Source organism: Python bivittatus, unplaced genomic scaffold (genome assembly GCF_059951505.1).
Source record: "Python bivittatus isolate LINGU-HERP-01145 unplaced genomic scaffold, Pbiv_v1 ctg000180_np1212, whole genome shotgun sequence".
Classification (NCBI taxonomy): domain Eukaryota; kingdom Metazoa; phylum Chordata; class Lepidosauria; order Squamata; family Pythonidae; genus Python; species Python bivittatus.
The window spans coordinates 4,545,066-4,564,664 of record NW_028277047.1 but is presented as its reverse complement, the minus strand read 5'-3'; the positions used below and the strand labels follow the sequence as shown (position 1 = coordinate 4,564,664).

Here is a 19,599-nt window from a genome sequence, read left to right as displayed (position 1 = left end):
AGCTCCAGCCTCTGAGGCCTTATACTGGAGACCCTCAATCTAACCCAGAGAGAGAAAACAAAAAAAATCTGGAGTTTTACACAGCGGCTTTGAAACTGAGACCCACCTCAAGTGTTATACCTGCCTGCATACATTGCGTCTGTAGGACTACAGTATTGGTTCTCTTGCAAGGCATTTTGAGAAATCCATTTGAAAAAGTACTTTTCTAGCCCTCTGCATGGCAGAAGAAAACTAGACGTTGTGCAAGAAACATCAACCTGGGCAGAGGGGTTACACAGCCCAAAGGTACCAAAACCGATCATGGCTGCAGTTGAATTGTCTTGAGAAGCATCTGCTTTTGATTTGCTTTTGAGAGAGGCAGCAAGTTTCTAGTCCTTAAGGAGAAGGGGTGTAAAGATGAGGATATCCAAATATGCAGCGGCTTGCTTTATTTCATGAGTGCAATTATCCCAAGCTCTTCGCTGCAATGGCACAAAGTGGATTTATTACCTCCCTCCCTCTCCGGAGGAGTGAGAGGAAAAGTTTAATTGCTAGGCTGAAAAACCTGACAGCTTTCTGGATTCCAAAGCAACTAGGGCTAACTCCCCATGGCCCAACCCAGCGCACTTGTGAGCACGGCCGGCCGTGGCTGCAAGCTAACACGGGGGGTATTCTGCGCTTGAAATTAACCATGCACCCTGCTTCACACATCAGTAGACTAATTGCTTATTCTGAAACGCCTTGCTAAAGGCTGGGATGGGAGCAGCAAAGATGGTGAGGATCACGCTGTACCAAACTGAATTAATTCAGAAACAGGTTAGGGTTAGGGTTAGGGTTAAAAAAAAAGAAAGAAACAGGTTTAGGAATCATCGCAGACAGACAGAGGGAGCAGCAGGCAGATTGCTAGAGCCTTAAGACATAAATAGCCTTTATGCCTAAGGCTGCAGGAGAAAAGGCGCAAAGTTGGGAAGAACCGGAAGCAGCCTACGCACGTGCAAACCACGTGCCAGGAATCTGCTTCATAGGTCTGCGACCCACTGTCGGCCAGGAAAACGGTGCAGAATCGCGCAGGATTTCTGCATCCTCTGAGAAATGGGTTTGTTTGTTTGTTTGTTTGTTTGTTTATTTCCCGGGCTTATATCGGCTGCTTCAGTCAGCACCAACCCTGAGCGGTCTTTGGGCATGTGCAAACGGCTGTGCGCACCCCCCCGCAAAGGACGATTGCAAACTGCAAACAATTATTTGGGTGCCTTAGAGCAGGGCTTGTCGACCTCAGCAACTTGGAAGAGGCCTGGACTTCAACTGGCTGGGGAATTCTGGGAGTTGAAGCCCAGGCCTCTTCCAAGTTGCTGAGGTCGACAAACACCGCCCCAGAGCAACATTGGTGGGGAATTCTGGGAGGTGAAGTCCACGCGTCGTCAAGCTGCCAAGGTTGAGAAACACTGCCCTAGAGCGTGCACAGGCGCGTAAAGCTGTTTGGAAGAGCATCTGTGTTGGAGCATGCAGAGTCTTGAATACACGTGTGCTTTTTTTTCCTCGGGAGAACATTCCAACCATCTCCCTTTGCAGCTGGAGGGAACCTGCTCATCCGTTGGCCTTTGGAGCTGTCCAAGGTCTGATCTGGGCCTGGGATGAGAAAGAACTGACTCAGCCAGCCAATGGGGATGGACAAGGGCCTTTCTAGCCATGGGACAATAGTTCCTTCAGGTCAGTCTGGGCCCTGATCTTCGGCCCTCTGGCTCAACTGATTCTTGGCAGGCTGACATCCTCCCCAGAACCGAGCTGTTCTCAGCACACTGGGAATGGCCTCATCTCACTTCTTCCGCTCATGAGTCATCCCACCTGCAGTTGACAGAGATACCTTCCAGATCCAGACTGAACGTCTCAATCAGGATGAGCCTCTTGTTGGCTCCCCTCCACCCGCCAACAAATCGCTCCTGCGGAGAGGAGGGATGGACGGATCCTTCCTTACGCGTCTGCTGAAGTTCAGAGGCCCGCTTTCTCTCGCGTCTCCATTATTTATGTGTTGCTGGGTTGTTTTCATTGCACGAAAAAGCCATGTATATTAATACGCATTTAAATCCATATTGGGGAATGCATTTCCTCTCAGATGCAATTAGGCGCTGCTGCTTTATAAACGCTAACATTTAGAAGTGTCTACCCGGAGATTAAAAAGATGTTTGTACAGGCCTATTTTCTGAGAAAATACATTCCGCGCCACACATTTCGACGTGGATTTATCTATGGATATTCACGTGGAATGTTAAGTTTATTTTTGTCCGGTTGGTCGGTTTCAGCCACAAACAGTCTTGCAATCTGCTCAGTCGTGTCTGATTCTCGGAGACTGCCGGGACAAGTCCCTGCAGCTTTCTTGGCAAGGCTCTTCAGAAGTGGTTTGCCATTGCCTGCTTCCTAGGGCTAAGAGAGAGGGACTGGCCCAAGGTCACCCAGCTGGCTCTGTGCCTAAGCAGGACTAGAACTCACGGTCTCCTGGTTTCTAGCCTAACGCCTTACCCACTACACCAAACTGGCTCTCCATACATTGGTTAAGCAATTGCATTTGCCTTTTTTGCTGCTGTCTCACGCTGCAAGCTCAGGTTAACCTTGTCATTGACTACAAATCCATGATCCTTTTCAGGCATATCACAAGCCAACTATGCATCTCCCAGCGTTCCCCCATGATGGAAGACACTCTGTATGCTTAGCTTCAGCAAGACAAATGCATCTAGATCCTCTCATTTTCGGCTCTGGACCCTCTGGAATATCCCTCTGCTGCACAAGGGGCAGAACAATATCCCATCAACAGCTTCTTATCTGGGCCTCTTGCACGTCTCTTTCAGGCACAGAGAAAAGCACTAGGCTTCTTTCCCTGCTTGGCCTCATTTCTCAAAAGCCCATATTTGAAAAAAAAGAAAAGAAAAGAAAAGAAAAGGAAGGATGAAGGGGGGGGAGGAGTGAAAACAGCTAATTTGCAAACAACAGGGAAGCTCTTGTAGACCAATCATAATTAATTGAATGCCTGCTTACAATTGTTTTGGTGGCAGGCACGTGCACACACATACGCAAATACACGCACGTGCACCACACACACACACATTCATACCCCTTGCCTGAATTGTGCTCCAGGCTGGAAAAAGCAGCTAATTCCACGCTGTGACTTTCTTTCGTAGGCAACTGGAGGCTGAGCAAAAATGATACATCAGCCCAGATTCCTAGACATCAGAGATGGTAAACACTCTCAGCTTTAAAAAAAAAAAAAAAGGGAAAGCAATCTGGTCTCCCCCATCTTATCTTGAAAATCTCTCCCCTTTTCCTTGACAAAGCCAAGATTTCAAAGCATTAAGAGAACTGGTGAGCACTGGAAGTTCAGAAGCAGGCAGGGTCCTGTTCAGGCGGCTAATAATGTCCATTTGTAGAATTTACCTTGCCCAAGTCTGCTGGAGAGGGGGAAAAACATGAGTTGGGGGGGGGGATGTTCCAACATAGGAAAAGTCAATATAGATTTAGTTCTTTTCATTGTCCAGGACAATCGCTTTCTCATCCCTGCCCATTTTGCCTGGAACGATCTCTTAAAGTATCTTCATGAGCATCCCTTAGGTGAGGGTTTTTCAACCTTGGTAACTTTAAGATGGGTGGACTTCAACTCCCAGAATTCTCTGCTGGCTGGGGAATTCTGGGAGTTGAAGTCCACCCATCTTAAAGTCGCCAAGGTTGAAAAACACTGCCTTAGAATCTTCAAATCTCACCTTAAAATCTGATTTCTCTATGGTGGTCATGGAGGTAGAATTTTGGGGGTATTTTCCATGGGTCTTGTTTTTTTTTTTTAAAGGGGTGAACAAATAGGATTCTTACAGACATAGGTCCCATGCAAACCTTAGCACATTCTGCTTTCTTTCTCACAGTGAACTGAAGCAACGTGAAGGGCTTTGAAAAGCAGGAGGAGCCCAGATGTGAGCTTCAGCTTGTTGGCCCATTTTAGACAAAGGTTCATTTCACACGATCCAAATGTGGGAAGGGATGTTGGGCTCTACGATCCCATTTTGCTGTTATGTAAAATTGTACATTTGCTTTGCTTCAAAAGGATGCGCAATAGGTTGTTGAGATATCTAACAACTTCCAACAAGAGGCCATTCCAGAAGGCCAGCCTGGAAAAACGGTTCTTTGACCTCCCGAAAATGGGGAACCACCAACTGCTTTTCCTGGTGTGATCGATTCGGTTACCCAAAGATGTGATCCTGCACATAACTTGGAGCCAAGCCCTGGAGAGCTTCGTAGGTTAAAAACAACCTATTTTAGAGGTTCAACTTTGTAAGCTGCCCAGAGTCACAGGAGTGAGATGGGCGGCTATATAAATTTAATAAATAAAAAAATAAATAAAACCAGCACTTTTGAAGTGCCCCCGAGAGCTAAGAAGGAGCCAATGCAGGTGCTGCCATACAGGTGTAAACCTACTGGCCATGAACACCTGGGCCACTATCTTACGCCCCAAGTGAACCTTCAAGTGATCTTTAAAGACGGCCCCCACATAGAACATCTTGCAGTAGTCTAATGATGAAAGCATTATTCCCGTTATGGATCCTCGTATTGGAACTGGGGGTGGGCATTTCCCAGTGGAATTCAGGCAGAGGAGATTTCACAGCCCCCAGCTGTCCTGTTCTGGAGGCCCACCCTCTTGTGGGGTCTGGGGATCCCATCAATCTGCTTGCAACCTTCCTTGGGTTGACACGGGAAGGCCACGTTGGAGCAGGGCCATGAAAAGGGCTGTTACCTCAGCCTTGCCTTTCTGTGCTATAGTTTGGAAACCAATTACAGGTAGTCCTCGCTTAATGACCACAATAGGGACTGGAAAATTGATTGTTAAGCAGGGCCGTTGTTAAGCAAATTGGACCTGATTTTACAACCTTTTTGTGGCAGTCGTTAAGCGAATCACTGTGGTTGTTAAGCAAATCACATGGTTGTTAAGTGAATCCAGCTTCCCCCATTTACTTGCTTGTCGGAAGCCCCCTGGGAAGGTCACAAACGGAAATCACGTGACCCCAGGATGCTGCAACCATTGTAAGTGTGAGCTGATTGCCAAGCGCCTGAATTTTGATCACATGACTGTGGGGATGCTGCGACAATCATAAGTGCGAGGACTGGTCTTAAGTCACTTTTTTAGCACCATTGTAACTTTGGTCACTAAACGAGTGCTGTTAAGCGAGGACTACCTGTACAAGAGAAGTGTTGGACTTGAATTCTCCTTTCCCCCCCTCTCCTATTGGCTTGTAACTGAAGCTCTGGGAGCAAACTTAGCTATTAACCAAGGACAAGGGGCTGCTGCTAAAAATGCTGGTCTTGCGTTATGTTCTCTTCTTTTCATATATTATTCACAAGCTCACTCGGCACCTGTAGACCCCCATGTAGCCAAAGCAGTACCACCCACCCACCAGAGAGGAATCTGCAGTGGCTTGCAGAAACTTGGTTCACACATTGCTCTGTCACAGTTTGACACACACACCCCACACACACACATGCTACACATACAGACAAGCTTTCATCAAGGTATATGCTTTCTTGGTCCTCCATATGCAGAACTGAGGGTCAGCATCAAGGCACTTTCCATGCACAAGAGGTATCGGGAGGTTTGGAGGAGCCCCAGTGGTTTTGGAAGCATCAGATTTCTTGGGGAGGAGATACTGAGTGGGTCACCAAGAGAAAACTGGAACAGGGGAGGGAGATGGAGGGTCCCCAAAGAGGCAGATTCCCCTTGGGTCTTTTGGTGGCAGAGTGCCATTTAATCAGAGAAAGTCTCACACAGAAAAGTGCCCTGCACAGAGGGGAACAGCATCCCTTGGAACTGCATACCGGGTATCTTTCTCCATTTTTGAAGCTCGCATGCAAAAAGAAAGCTAGTCACAGCAAGCAGCAGAAGGCAGTCGTAAAAGACATGGCATTGCCTCAGATGAGAGGTGAAAGCACCAGTTTTGAGTATTTTGCACTAATCCACCCTCGCAGGCACCAGGGTGCCCACAAAGGCCTCCTGTGGTCCCCACCCAGTTCTCCAACCCACCTTGTTTTGTTTACGTTTAAGGCCCGTTTCAGTTGAAAATGAAAACAGGAAGCTGGCATTCTGCAAATGCAAAACATACGTTTTCATGGCTCCTGCTAATCCCAGAGGCGGGGGGGGGGGGGATGCTGAACCCAGCGCTTTGCTTGGAAGGCGGTCCAGCTGCCAAGACAGACAGACAGTGGTAAGTGGGCACTGATGGGGAGGTTGCTGAAGCAGGTGGGCAGAACAAAAGAGAGCATCCTCCCTGGGCTGTCTTGGGTCAAGGGCTGTTGGGGGACCAGTGAGGTTGGCAAGGTCCCTGTTTGGAGACTAGGCAGGTGGCCATCTTGGAAAATCACCCCAAAACGTCCTCCGACCCCAAACAGGGCTACAAAATTCATCCAGTGGCACCTTATTGGGTGGAAAGATTCGAACTCAGCCCCCCTTGCTCTCCAAGGGGGTCCAACAGGTGCTTCCCTTTGGGGGTCTGCAGGCAGACCGGGCTCAAATCGCCCTGAAGTAGCGAAACGCTGGCAAAGCTTTGATCCCACCTGCCATCCCTCACAGTGGGCAGTGAAGCAAGGCAGCCCTGGTGCTTTGCGCAGCCCAGCACATGTCACTCGTTGCCACCTTTGATCTGTCAGGCTTGGCAGGGCTGCCAGCATAACCCCCCCACTCCGCCCGCTGTGAGATTCATCTCCTCAGCCTTCGGCCCCTCCCATGAACACTAACCACTTTGTCAAAATGACTTTTGCAGGTTTTGGAGGCCGGGCCACCCGATTTCCTTTTGCTGGAGGATTTATCCCACGGCCGTCAGCTCCTGGAGGGAATCCTTTGATCGCTTGGTGGATTGTGTTGATTCTTTCCTTTTTGGAGGGCGAGAAAAAACAGACGACTTTCTTTTCATCACCTTAAACAACAGGCCCACCCAGCCTTGACAAGCCAGCTGTGGGGACCGGGCTGTTCAGAGGCCGCTGCGGCTCCTTCGCCTTTGCCAAACATCTCTGATGAAACATCTCTGGTGCGGGGTGGCAAAGGAAGGGCCCCTTGGTGATCTTTTCAAGGGTCGCTGGAAGGGTCCCCATTGTTGCTAAGCTGTTACCGGATGAAAGTTCTGAAATCTGCTGGAAAAAAGGCCGCGGAGGCTTTTTGGAGGGGGAAACAAAGTGCCTCGTGGAGATTGAACCAGGATTGGTTTGGATGTGGGCTCTCCCAGCTGTTCAGATCCACAGGATGGTGGTCGATGTTTAGCTAGGATGGGAGCGCAAAAGGGTTCCGGTTCAGATCAAGGGATCTGAAGGCAGATCCAAGAGAGCAAGAGAGGAAGCAGGCGAGACTGTTGGGGGGTCACTCAACTGGCCCTCCTCCTGCCCCCTCAACACGTCTTATGGTGGCGCCCCAAGGCAGAGTTGGAATTTATCTCTGCCCAGGAAGAAACAGAAAGCGGATCCTGGTGGCACTTCGGAGCATGTAAAGCAGTTCTTTGGGGCTTTCAAAACGCGTTGAGCTGTTCCAGAAGGTCCATGGGAACGAGAGGAGAAAGAAAGACCCGTTAAAGAAACAGCCGGATTGAGGAAGAAGGAAGCCTGACCTCCAGCTGTCTGCCTTTCTCTCTGAATCCAAGAGACAGGTAAAGATGATTGATCAGGACCACCGCAATGCCCTAAGCTAGCGGGCTGCTTTTCCTTCTGCCGCCGTACAGCCCTGTGAGTTTTAATCCATCTTTTCGATAAAAAGGGGACCACGGGGAATGAGAAGCGGTGCTTGGGGAGGGCTGAGAAAGAACAGTAAAGGGGGAAGGATTGGCGTCTATGATTTGCGGGGGGAAGCCTTTTTTCTGGGCTGTGTCGTTGTGAGGGTATGGCTAGCGGAGAGGAATTGGAGGAGGTCTGAGTCTGCCTCGTTTTTCTACTTCCAAAGACTTCCAAGCAGAAACCGAGGGGAGAAGCCTTCAAGGACACCAGCTTGCTATCCCCTGCCCTCCGAGAGAACCTCGTCCAGCCAAATAATTTCCCACTCAATTTCTGCCACCGATGGTATAAATGGGCTATAAACCCAGGCTACGAAAGGAGTCCTCTTATGCCTACCTGAAAGAGGAATCAAATCATGAGAGCCAGGCAGCTAAAGACGTGGCCAGTCCTTAGAAACCCGTGTGTGAAATGTAGCTCAGGTTACACTTCCTTAGCTGATCCTGTGCCCACGCAGGCATGCACAATTCCCTAACAGCCCAGAAAACAGCCCATCTAGAGATAACCAAACTGGAGAAGATTGCCCTAAACCCCAAGGAAGATTTCTTCTCCATCTCTCCTCCTCACTGATTTCCACTTCCTCCAGCTGGCACATAAGCACCTCTTACAACTTGTTAGCCAAATCCAGCAAGAGGCTTCTCATTCCCCAGTTCTTATTCAACTCAGCCCCCTCCCCTCTAGTCCAGGATGCTTGACTGCCCTCGCCGCATGCCTGTACCCAGTAGCCTTCACTTAAGAACCTGCAAGCTGTATTTTTGATCAGACATACTTTGGGAAAAACAAAACAGGCTGCAATCTGCTGTTAGGGCTCATGAACAAATTTCGGCGGTTGCTCTGGGTGCAGAAAGGCAATACATCATACCTCAGTGCCCATGCGTGCACATTTCTAAGCAGGCACACTAAAGGCAAGCTGCAGAGGTCCTTAAAGATTTTAGGGACACATCCAAAGTTATTGTCGTGCAATTGCCCAACTTATTTGCAAGATATTATGATGGGCCCCAGCGCTGTCGTCTAGCACTTTGAACCTCCCAGATTTTCCCACCACTCTTATCTTCTCATTTTTAAAAAAAGGATAGTTCTGCATGGGTTCTCCTCTTTGCTGCAGAGGGAGCGCAAGCAGGGCAATCTCCTTCTAAGAATAAATACAGGACTGGCATTGAGTCGTCATTCTTCAGTCTTCATTCCACAGAGAATTCCAGGAAGTAACTATAATTTAGCTGTCCCTGAACACCAAAATAACCAGTAGGCTCCCCTCTATCCTGTCGTTCCAAGAGCAGGAGAGTTTGAGATGTACCTGGGTGCTCTACAACCCAAATCTTAGTTTTAGGTGCCATCTGCTTTCACGCATGACGATAGAGGGCTCTTTTGAACACGCTTGCCATATTCGCAAAAACATGTGTGTGTTGCGTAAATGCTTGTATGATGCACTGCATAAGTGATGAACATATATTGGGTGCTGTGAAAGTATTTATGGACGCGTATTTCCAAGTGAACCTATTCTCTTTCAAAAGCTGCACGCCCGCTGTATCCGAAACGTACGCATCTCCGAACATAGCTTCATCCAAATGTGTAGATTTCCAAACACATCTGGGTTCGGTTTATCGTTGTTCCTTGGCTGTGGTTTTCAGGTACGGGAGGCTGCTGGTCTTCTGAGCCCAAAAGCATGTTGCGAACTTTGGAGACGCGCAAACTCTGCAGCGCTGTTCTATTCCACCATCCAAACGAGCGGAAAGGGTTCCATCGGGGGGAGTTTGCCACAACCCAAGCTAGACCCTGGGTTAAATCAGCACCTGGGAATGGAGACCTGACTCTAAAGCCAGCTTCCAGTACGAACAGCAGCTTTTCTGCCGGCAGTAACAGCTCTGCCTCCTGCTGGATTTATCTGCTTTCATAATCAATAACAATTACCTCGGTCCAGAGGGAATCTTTCACAGCCGTGGGGCTTGCAACAAAGCCATTAATGCTTCGACAAACCAGGTATTTAGGGCTTCATTCAGACTGGTCCTGGCATCTTCTCCCCCTCCCCACCTTCCTCCGCCCCTGCGTTCGGCGGCGACGATGGGAACCAAGGCCTTGTCAATGCCACGTTGTGAATAATGCTCCTGGCTCAACGTGCCGATAAATCAAAGACTTATTAATCACAAGGTTTCATTTTCAGGCATGATAATAAATTGGCCAGCGATGCACCTACTCCACCCTGCCCCCTCCCACCATTGATTACCAGTTTATTAACTAACTTCCTTCTTGCCTTCCTCTCTCTCTCACACACACACTTAGCCACACAGATGCAGCTGTGCAGAGATACCCACAGAAAATCATCAACCAGCCTCTGAATATCTAAACAGAATCCTTTGGGGGAGCTGGCATAGGTTAGTGGCCAGGACCAGCAAAGAGGAAGCCGTGAAATGTTCAGTGGCGTGCTGTGATTTGTTCGCCCTCAGCTTCCTTCCTACTCAGTTTACAAAATGAAAAAGACCAACATTGGCTTATTTTGTTGACATTACCTAGAGGAAGCAACTGGCATGTTTTAAAAGTTTGCATGAACAGTAAGGATCATAAGCCCACCAGTTGATCTTTGAATGGGATTCTGCTCCCGCTCAGGGACTCAGTGCACACATAATTCAATAGAAGAGAATATATGTAGCTCAGGGTTGAACTGTGGAGTCCTTGGGGTTCTCTGAGCTTGGTTCTTTTCTTGCAAACGTTTCGTTACCTGGCTAGGTAACATCTTCAGTGCTAGAAGGGAGTAGGGTTCACACATAGAGTTAAACAATATCTACATACTATTCAAAAGAGGCAATAAAAAGGAAACAAAAGACCAGAATACCTCCTCATCAGCAAACATCACCCAGATAAGCAGAGATTAACACCAAAATTATCACCAGACAATCAAGCAGTAAACAATACCCTAACCAAAGAACCACCAGGAGAGGAAAAAAATAAAAATACCCCCCCTCCCAACACTGGCAGGGCAAGCCACTGTATAAACAGAGAGCAAACCCCACTCCATTCTAGCACTGAAGATGTGACCTAGCCGGGTAACGAAACAATTGCAAGAAAAGCTCAGAGAGCCCCAAGGAGTCCACACACAATTCTTCAGACAGTTACTGATTTGATCCATTTTTCTGGGGGTGCACAGCACATTAAACCATAAGTTAACAAAACGATCTGGGTTCCAAGAACAGGCCAAATGATCAAATGCACGGACACAAATGATCATAGACGCACACACAGCCTATTCAGTCTGCCTGTCCCAGTTTTCATATAATACTGCCCGTTTTTGTCTCTGGGTAGGAATGCCTTTTTAAAATGCCAGGCTGCTAAGCTGTTACTACTGCCATCTTTCAAGCTGTTGGTTCCTTGGTGACAAAGCTTTAAAACCAGGAGGGAAATCCTGGGGCACTTGAAAAACACTGCTCTGGGGGTTAGGGATGAGCACTGATGTCCTGGGACTCCAAAGGCCATTCCTGCTGACTGGCTGTGAAGTCTAAAGGCAGCTGGAGTCCAACACTTCTGGAGTTCCCCAGGTTGGGGAAAGCTGACTTCTGACATTTTAAATGACAGAAGCAACACAGGGTCATCCAGGTCAGGATACAACCCCATTTATTTATCTACAGGTAGTTCTTGCTTAATAACCACAATAGGGACCAGAAAATTGGTTGTTAAGTGTAGCAGTTGTTAAGCAAATGAGATCCGATTTTACCATCTTTTTTGCAGCAGCCGTTAAACAAATCATACGGTTGTTAAGCAAATCACACAGTTCCCCACTGATTTTGCTTGCTGGAAGCCAGCTGGGAAGGTCCCAGTGGCCCCGGGACACTGCAACCGTTATAAGTGCGAGCTGGTTGCCAAGCGCCTGGATTGTGATCACGTGACCATGGGGCTGCTGGGACAGTCGTAACTTTGGGCACCAGTCATAAGTCACTTTTTTTTTAGCATCATTGTAACTTTGAACAGTCACTAAATGAATGGTTGTTAAGTGAGGACTACCTGTATTTCATATATATCCCAATGGTTCTTCAAGAACAGTGACCCAAAATGGATGCTTTTTCCCTTTGTCACCCTTACAACCAGCTTCAGTTGAAAGGAAGTGTGAGAGGGCAGTGCCATGCTTTGGGGCAACCCGAGTCTTCATCAGAGGAGCAGCTGAATCATTATGACCTCACGAGAATGGGTCGATCCAGGATTATGGCTCATATTTCTCCAGGTCCTACCACTCCCTGCTTTTAACAAGCATTAAAGCTAAGATAGGTGTAATTTAGTGGGAAGTCACTGCAGATAATGCAGCCTGCTCCCCAGAACATTTCCTCTCCCCCCACAACCAAAGGGAGGGATGGGATCTTAACTCACCCTTTCCCAACCTGGATGGCCCAGATGTGCAGAGTTTGACTCCCAAAATCCCACTGGATGTGGCTAAGGATTCTGGGAGTTGAAAGCCTCTACCCTGAAGGATGCCAGTGCTGGAGAAGCTAGCCAAACATATTTCACTACCTTGAGCTTCTCAATGATTACAGCATGGGTGCATATCACACCTGCCCACACGGTGGGCCCCAGCTCCCTTCTCAGCTGCCGCCAATTTTCACTGCATGTATTAAAATTAAGCTTAAGCTCTTTTAGGAATCAATAATGTAGGAAAGAGTGGGTGGGAGAATCAGACTTGAATGAAATTAAGATTTTGGTGTTTTTTGTTTTTTGTTTTACTCTGGCTATGCTCACTTTCTGCTTTGCCTACACTCACTTCTCCCTTTTCCCTGCCCACACACGCCCCAACACACCCCACACACCCACGGCCAAATCTCACCTGCCACAAAGGCGATGCATCACGGTGTAATCTTTAGCATCACGGCGTCCAAATCGCAGACGCTGGAGCTGATGATGATGGAAATGTGGCTTTGAGATCATCACTGAGTACACTCTCAGAAGGAACCAGGTTCCAAACATGGGCTACCCAATTCTAAACCTTGGATTCCTTGGCCACTAGTTTGTGAGGGATCTAGCAGAGAAGCCATAGAATAGCACTGCTATTCCAGAGCTGCAAAGATCTAAATGACCACAGGATGGCAGCAAATAGGTTTTTTTCTTAAATCTCCCCGAGGCCCCCTAGTGGCGTTCTGGAGGTTTGCAGTCCAGATATGGTACCCTAAGATAGATAGCATCACACCAATGCAGAGCTGCTGGGAACAAGGCACTCCAAAAAAACTGAGAAGCAGCCCAACCTGTTCAGCTTGCAAAAATAGCTGGGGAAAAAACAGGATTAGGATGTCAGTCTTGAGCCAGCTCAAACCGGGACTGGTTGAGCAACTCCCTGATATTTTTCGAGAAGTATTTTTCTGTAGCAAAGGCAGCTGTTGCAATTCTCTTTCCCTCCACCATCCCTCCAAATAAACAAAAGGACCCCAAAGTGAATGCTTTTGCTAATTTCATACGCGCTTGGCTTAACTCTGCTCCAGGGAGACACAGATCAAATATACCCATTGATACACAGACGCTGCTTTCGAAAAAGAATTGGAAACTGGAACAGGGGGCGGGGGATAGTTAACAGAAAATGCTGTGTGCTTTTTAGGTGGTGAACAAGCAAGGGTTTCAGATTTAGGAACTTAATTACCTTGATAGGATCATCTGATATGTTTGTGTGTGTGTCTGTGTGTGTTTATGGATGGATGGATGGATGGATAGATAGGCAGACAGACACATGGATGGATGGATGGATGGATGGATGGATGGATGGATGGATGGATGGATGGATGATAGTAGACAGACAGATAGACAGACATGGTAGATAGAGCTAGACAGACAGACAGGGTAGACAGATACATAGACAGACATAGATAGATAGACAGGCAGACAGACAGACATGGTAGGTAGACAATATTGACCCCCTTGATGGGACTATCCAAGGGGTCGACGTTATTTAGTTGAAATAGTATTTATTAAATTATTTTCATATAATAAATGTTTGGGGGTCAATGAACAATCTCAAACTTTATGAAGGGGTTGATGAGCTGAAGAACTTGGGGATCCCTGAAATAAAGGCTTCAGTTTTGATCTCACCTTCATTTGGAGGTAGACGTTTTCAGTTTCCAATGTTAGGGGCCGTTGCAATGAGACTGGGAATTTTGGCAAGGCTGCATGCATGGAAAATGTTCTTTTTTTTTCTTTTTTTGTAACCAGAGTCCTCTTGCATTTCATTACGAGAAAGGTTAGCCACAACATGTGGTAGCAGAACAGTGGGTTGAATTATTGACAGTTCTGGCCTGTTACAGAATGGCCAAACCTAATTTTCTGCCATGGGATCTGACATCTCTGCAAGTTACTAGTCCATATGGCTCCAGAAAAGAGCTAGGGAACCAGGGCAGAACCTAGTAGAATGTATACAGCAATGTTCTTCAACCTTGGCAACTTTAAAAGTTGTGGACTTCAACTCCCAGAATTCCCCAGCCAGCCATACCACCCATGCTGGCTGGGGAATTCTGGGAGTTGAAGTCCACACATCTTAAAGTTGCTAAGGTTGAGAAACACCGGTATACAGTAACTGGAAGTTGAGACGTGGATTGTCAGTTAAAACCCCACTCCCACTCTTAAAACTTTCCTAAAATTGAGGGAAGATAATATCTGGTTATGTGAAACATCAGATCGTCAATCTGCGAAGTATTTATCTCATGATGGTCACTTTTCCCCTAAGTTATTCTGGGGGGCTCATTATTGTTCTGGGGTTTCTTCACTTTTTTTTTTTTTAAATAGGGAGGTAGGAACTGGGCTTCAAAATAAATCTATTTCTGGGAGAACTAAATAGGTCAGCTTTCCCTACTCAAGACATTCTACAGGTGCACGTTCCATCATTCCCAGCCACAGAAGTTGTGAAGGCTGAGAATCAGAATGGCTCAAGATTGATTACCCAAAGGACAGTAGATTGGGAATTCTGAGTTAGATGAGACTGGAGTAAAAGGCAATCCACTTCAGCTTTCTCTCTCTGTTTCCTGTCTCCTCCCTGTTCCTCTTCATCAACTTTTAGGTCTTGTCAAAGCATTTCAGTTCAGAGAGCAGAGTGAAGTTGGTGCTTTTCCAAAGGCTCTTTGCCATGCACAGCTTGTTTGCAAGCCTCACAGGTCCGGACTACTGTTTTCTAACGTCCACGAATAATTTAATTAATAATAACTCATCGTTTAATCAATTAATAATTAATAACGATTTCAGAACATGGAGAGAGGAGGCATTTCCTGCCAAAGCATCCTGCCACGATCCTGGGAGGCTGAGCACCCAACTAGGTTCAGGGTCCTAAGTTATCATGGGATTCGGTTTGATTTGGGCTTAGCAGGGATGGTAAACCCCAGTTTACAGCTTGGGGCGTTGTCCAACCCCAGCCCACTTTCTGCATCACGGTGAACCCCATAGACAGGATTGAAAGCAGTCAGATTAAGAGCCCCCAAAGGGCTGCCACAATAGCAGAGCTCTCTATGGAAGCACCGCAGCGTCCTTTTGCTTTTGCTCAAACAGATTGTGCAGGTTTTCAAAGCAATGCAAAAATCCACCGGACCTGTTTCACTACATACAGAATTAGGAAGAGCGTGCACACACACACACACCCAAAGCCCCAAAATATCTTCTAGATCTCTCCCTGCATCTATATTTTCCATTTAAAAAGCCCAAGTCACCAGTGATCCTGTTACTGGCACACGTAAATACACATTACGTAGTCGAGGAATGCCTGCTAGGTAAGGGGTCCCTGAGGCCTAGAAACTTAATTTTTAAAAAACAGGGGGGAGGAGGAAAAACATCTGAAATAAATTCACTGACCTATCCGCCCAGCCGTGCTGTCAGATGGAAAGACTGCTGAGCCTAGCAACCTTGGAGAAAGAGAAAGAAAGAGATCAAGGGCCATTGGAGTTTCTGGATTAAAAGGAGACTCAGCACAACCTCGCTTTGCTTCCCAAACCCGGTGGGTCCTTTTAATAACAGCTCCAGTATAAAAGCCCCAAGCAAGCCGCAGCCCGGATAATTATGGTCTGCCATCTGACCTGCTTTGGAGAGATGAAAAGGGCAACCTTCCCCCCCCCACAAAGGAAAACATTATTATTTACTTCAAACAGCTACACAGATATTAACTTGATGGAGGGCCGGCACTCCCGCAAGGGGAAAGAATTACGCACCTTCCCTAATTTTCCGAATTCTGGAAAAAAAAACCACAGGGAGAAATTCATCTCTAAAAAGAAGCAGAGAGGAATGGGAGGCTGCAGCCCCTTAAAAGGGTGCCCGAAACAGAGGAGCAGAAGTGAAACATCCCCCTTTTAGGGTGGTTCCCTTATAGATTTTAGAAAAGTTGGGGGGTGATTTTAATAACATGGGGGAATCAGGGGCTAAGGCTTGGGGGCTTTATATAGAGCACCCCAACATTTTGAACACTACCCTGAATTTCCTCCCATAGCGTGCAAGACAGAAAGCAAGTGATGGTCAGGACGGTGGCTTCTAATATATCTAGATAGTGCCAAGCTGGAAGTTGAGAGGGGCTTAGCTCACACCCACAATTTTCATGCTCTGTGTGTGTGCATGCGCACATGAAGAGCCCCTAGTGAAGTCTTGCCTGATCTCAGAAAAGCTATGCCAATCTGACCTGCTTTAGCAATCCAGATTTGAAGGGCAAAATGCAATTGGGAGTGCATGCCCCAGGAAAAGATTCAGCTTCATATTTTGTCTTACCAATCTAGACCTCTGCACAGCCCAACGGATTAGCACTTGGAGGGGAAATCCGAGAACTGAACGTTTGGCTGGGACGTTGAAAAAAAACATCAGAGAAGGAAGGAAGGAAGGGAGGGAAAAAACACTTCCACGTTGTTGCTGAGAAAATGACAGGGATGTTTCTGCGCAGAGATCAAGAGTCACCATCAGCTTGAAGGAGACTTTACAGTACCTGTTTACTTTGGGGAGCAGGTGGTTCAGAAGTCTGTAAAGGATCGATAGAAAGAAACTCCCCAAATTCCCAACCTGTAGAGCTCAAATATTGGATTCACACATGCTGCTAAAGGCAGGTTGAGCTCAGGCACCAAGCGCCACGGTGGGCTTGCACGCTGGGTTAAGACAAAATCAAACCAACTGCTTTGCTTTTTTCCTGCTTGCCAGGGGGCCAGCGCTTCCCCAGGGCTGTGAGAGTAGCACACAGATTTGGGAAACTATACTAAACATACTTTCTTCAAATCCCAGCACTGTGCCTTCCCCCACGGGCCAGAATTGCATCTTCTGACATGTTTGTTCATCTCATTTGAGGCCTTTAGCACACCAAGCAGGCAAGTTTTAATTAAAAAAAAAAAAAGGGCTAATATTTTTCCCCATTGCTAGGGAATTAAGGAAATGACTACTCCTTTAAGATTCTGCCAGGGGCTCTAAGGTGCCACCCACTCATCCTGGCTCCAGGCTCGCTTGTCTGGTTACCTCCCCTGATGTCTGCTGTTTGGGACAACTCACAGATCTGACAGATGGCTGATCCTACCACAGTATCTTGCCTTCAGGGGTGGTCAGAAACAGACAGATTTTCAGCCAAGTTCTTCAACAACAACAATTCCTCGGAAGTCGCTATAAAACAGGAGTGGGGAGGAAGCCATGCGGCTAAGATAAATACAGCCCAGCCCCCCTAAATTAAATGAGTTCGTATTTGTCATTCTTTTTAATAAGAATGATTAAAAAAAAAAACTATGGTAATGACTTTTTAAAGTAGCCCCCTGCTGAATGCTAGAGCGGCAGAAGATGGTTTATTTTTAAAATAAAAACTCAGGTAGAGAATTGTTAGCACGCTTTGCATCTTTAAATAAAAAAGGGAATAGTTCTTCAGTTTTCCCGTTTTCAGTTCAAGCAGAGGCCTGAAACGTTTCCCCAAGCCCCTGAAACTTTTTTTTCCAGAAAATTCAGGAAGAGAGACTGCAGGCAGAGGGGTGACAAAGTGGATCATGCCCCCATCCAAGAATCAGCTTTCCTAAAACAAGCTAGCACTGACGTTGCGCCTACCTGAGTCATTCATTGGGCTAAGCCATACTGGAGTTAGCACAGTCTTGGTTGGACCTGTGAGGCTGGGTTAGCTGGTGTGCAAGCCATGATGCCAAATATGCCCCAGCCCTACTCAAAGGGAGAAGACCATTGGAATCCCAAGTGTAGCATTCCTTATTGGACTTTGCTATTATAGATACTGCACGTTTTTAACTTCATTTGCAAAAACACGCCACCTAAGCCAACTCAGAGCCCGCACACGCACCCTATAAATAAATAAATAAATAAATAAATAAATAAATAAATTTTTGTACAAAACTGCTGGAGGGGGGGAGCAGTGCTCCCATGCTGCTGATGGCCATGTTGGTTGAGGATTAGGGGAGCTGTAATCCAATATGGGGAAAAGGTTGGGGAAGGTTGCCTTACGAATGAATGTGTGTATCAAGTCTTGGACTCTTAACAACTGTGACCAAACACCTCGTGTCCTTTGGGGGATCACGAGTCTCCTCTATCAGCTGGTTGTGCCCCAAAGGGGATATTCCCCTCCCCTGTTTTATGTTGCACCCATCTGCTGTAATGGAAATCCCTGAGAAATTCTGATAGGAATTCTAGGATCCAAAGCTGAATCTGACACCTGCGGGAATGGGGGGGGGGGAATTGGGAGGGTAAAGGAAGGGCGACAGAGTGATCCTGATCTTGGATCAAAGTGGGAAGAGAGGCAGGGACCATCTTAGCCTTGAACCCAGTGTTTCTCAACCTTGGCAACTTTACCATGTGTGGGCTGCAACTCCCAGAATTCCCCAGCCAGCATGACTGGCTGGGGAATTCTGGGAGTTGCAGCCCACACATGGTAAAGTTGCCAAGGTTGAGAAACACTGCTTGAACCTATTCCTAGGCTTGCTTCTGGAGTAAATCTCTTTTATCACCATGGCCCCAAACAGTCCCGAATCCACCTTGGGGCACCACCCGAGAGCCCAGATCAAGGTCCCGCAAGAGCACGCCAATCTGAGAATCCCTCAGAAATTGCTGTCGGGCAGGAAGATAGGGGAATTTGCAAGCTTGCACATGCAACTACAACCTTGAGTTGGCTTGAAAAACATCCCTTTCTCATTTGGGATGCAGAAGTCGCCAGGCTGTGGTCCAAGCTTTAAGTGCTGCAGCGCTCCCAGACCTACTTCGGTGTCAATGCACAGGGGCTGAGCCCTACATTTAGAGGGAAGTCCATGGCTTTTTCTTGAAGGGGGCTTGCAGGAGAACAGACAGATGCAGGATTTCAACCTGATTCTGGAGTAGGAAGAATCAAAGCCAGCTTGGGAGGCTTCAAGATCCAGAAGCTGATAGGCCTGGAGTCTTACTGAGCCATTAGGATTGTGAGTGACTGCACAAGGAAGCCGTTCTTGTAATTAAGTCTTAAGTTAGGTATAACTAGGTATATTTAAGTTGGCAAGAAGCTTGGGGGCAGAACACTCATTTAATCCCTCCCTCCCCACTTCTCACAACATGCTGACCCAAGGCAATGAGAGATATCCTGCATTCCCACAGCATAAACTGGATTTTTACCTTTAAAACCAGCATGAACCGGTTCTTTTAAGAGGGTAGGTAGCAGAGACAGAAAAGGGATTTTTTTCCCCTGTGCAGCCTCCCCCTGGAGAGGTTCATGTCTTCGTTCTCTCTTCCTCACAAATAAATACAGTGCTGAAATATCTCTTGGGTGAGGTTCTCACAACAGGCAGAACCCAAGTTAAGCCAACCCAGTGGCCAGGTTGTAGCGTGCTGGGGTCGGACAGGTAAACCTCAGCCACCAGACAGAAGCGCCTGGCTCAAACTACACTATCCATTTGAGTCCAGCTGGGTTGGGGGCACACAACCCTT

The 19,599-nt window shown here is 47.2% G+C and overlaps 1 protein-coding gene and 1 long non-coding RNA gene across 7 annotated transcripts in view; both read right to left on the bottom strand.

Moving 5' to 3' along the window:
* MACROD1 (mono-ADP ribosylhydrolase 1) overlaps nt 1-19,599 on the bottom strand; it is a 195,760-nt gene that overhangs the window by 132,082 nt on the left and 44,079 nt on the right. The window lies entirely within an intron of this gene.
* LOC112542304 (uncharacterized) overlaps nt 1-19,599 on the bottom strand; it is a 53,745-nt gene that overhangs the window by 12,499 nt on the left and 21,647 nt on the right. The window lies entirely within an intron of this gene.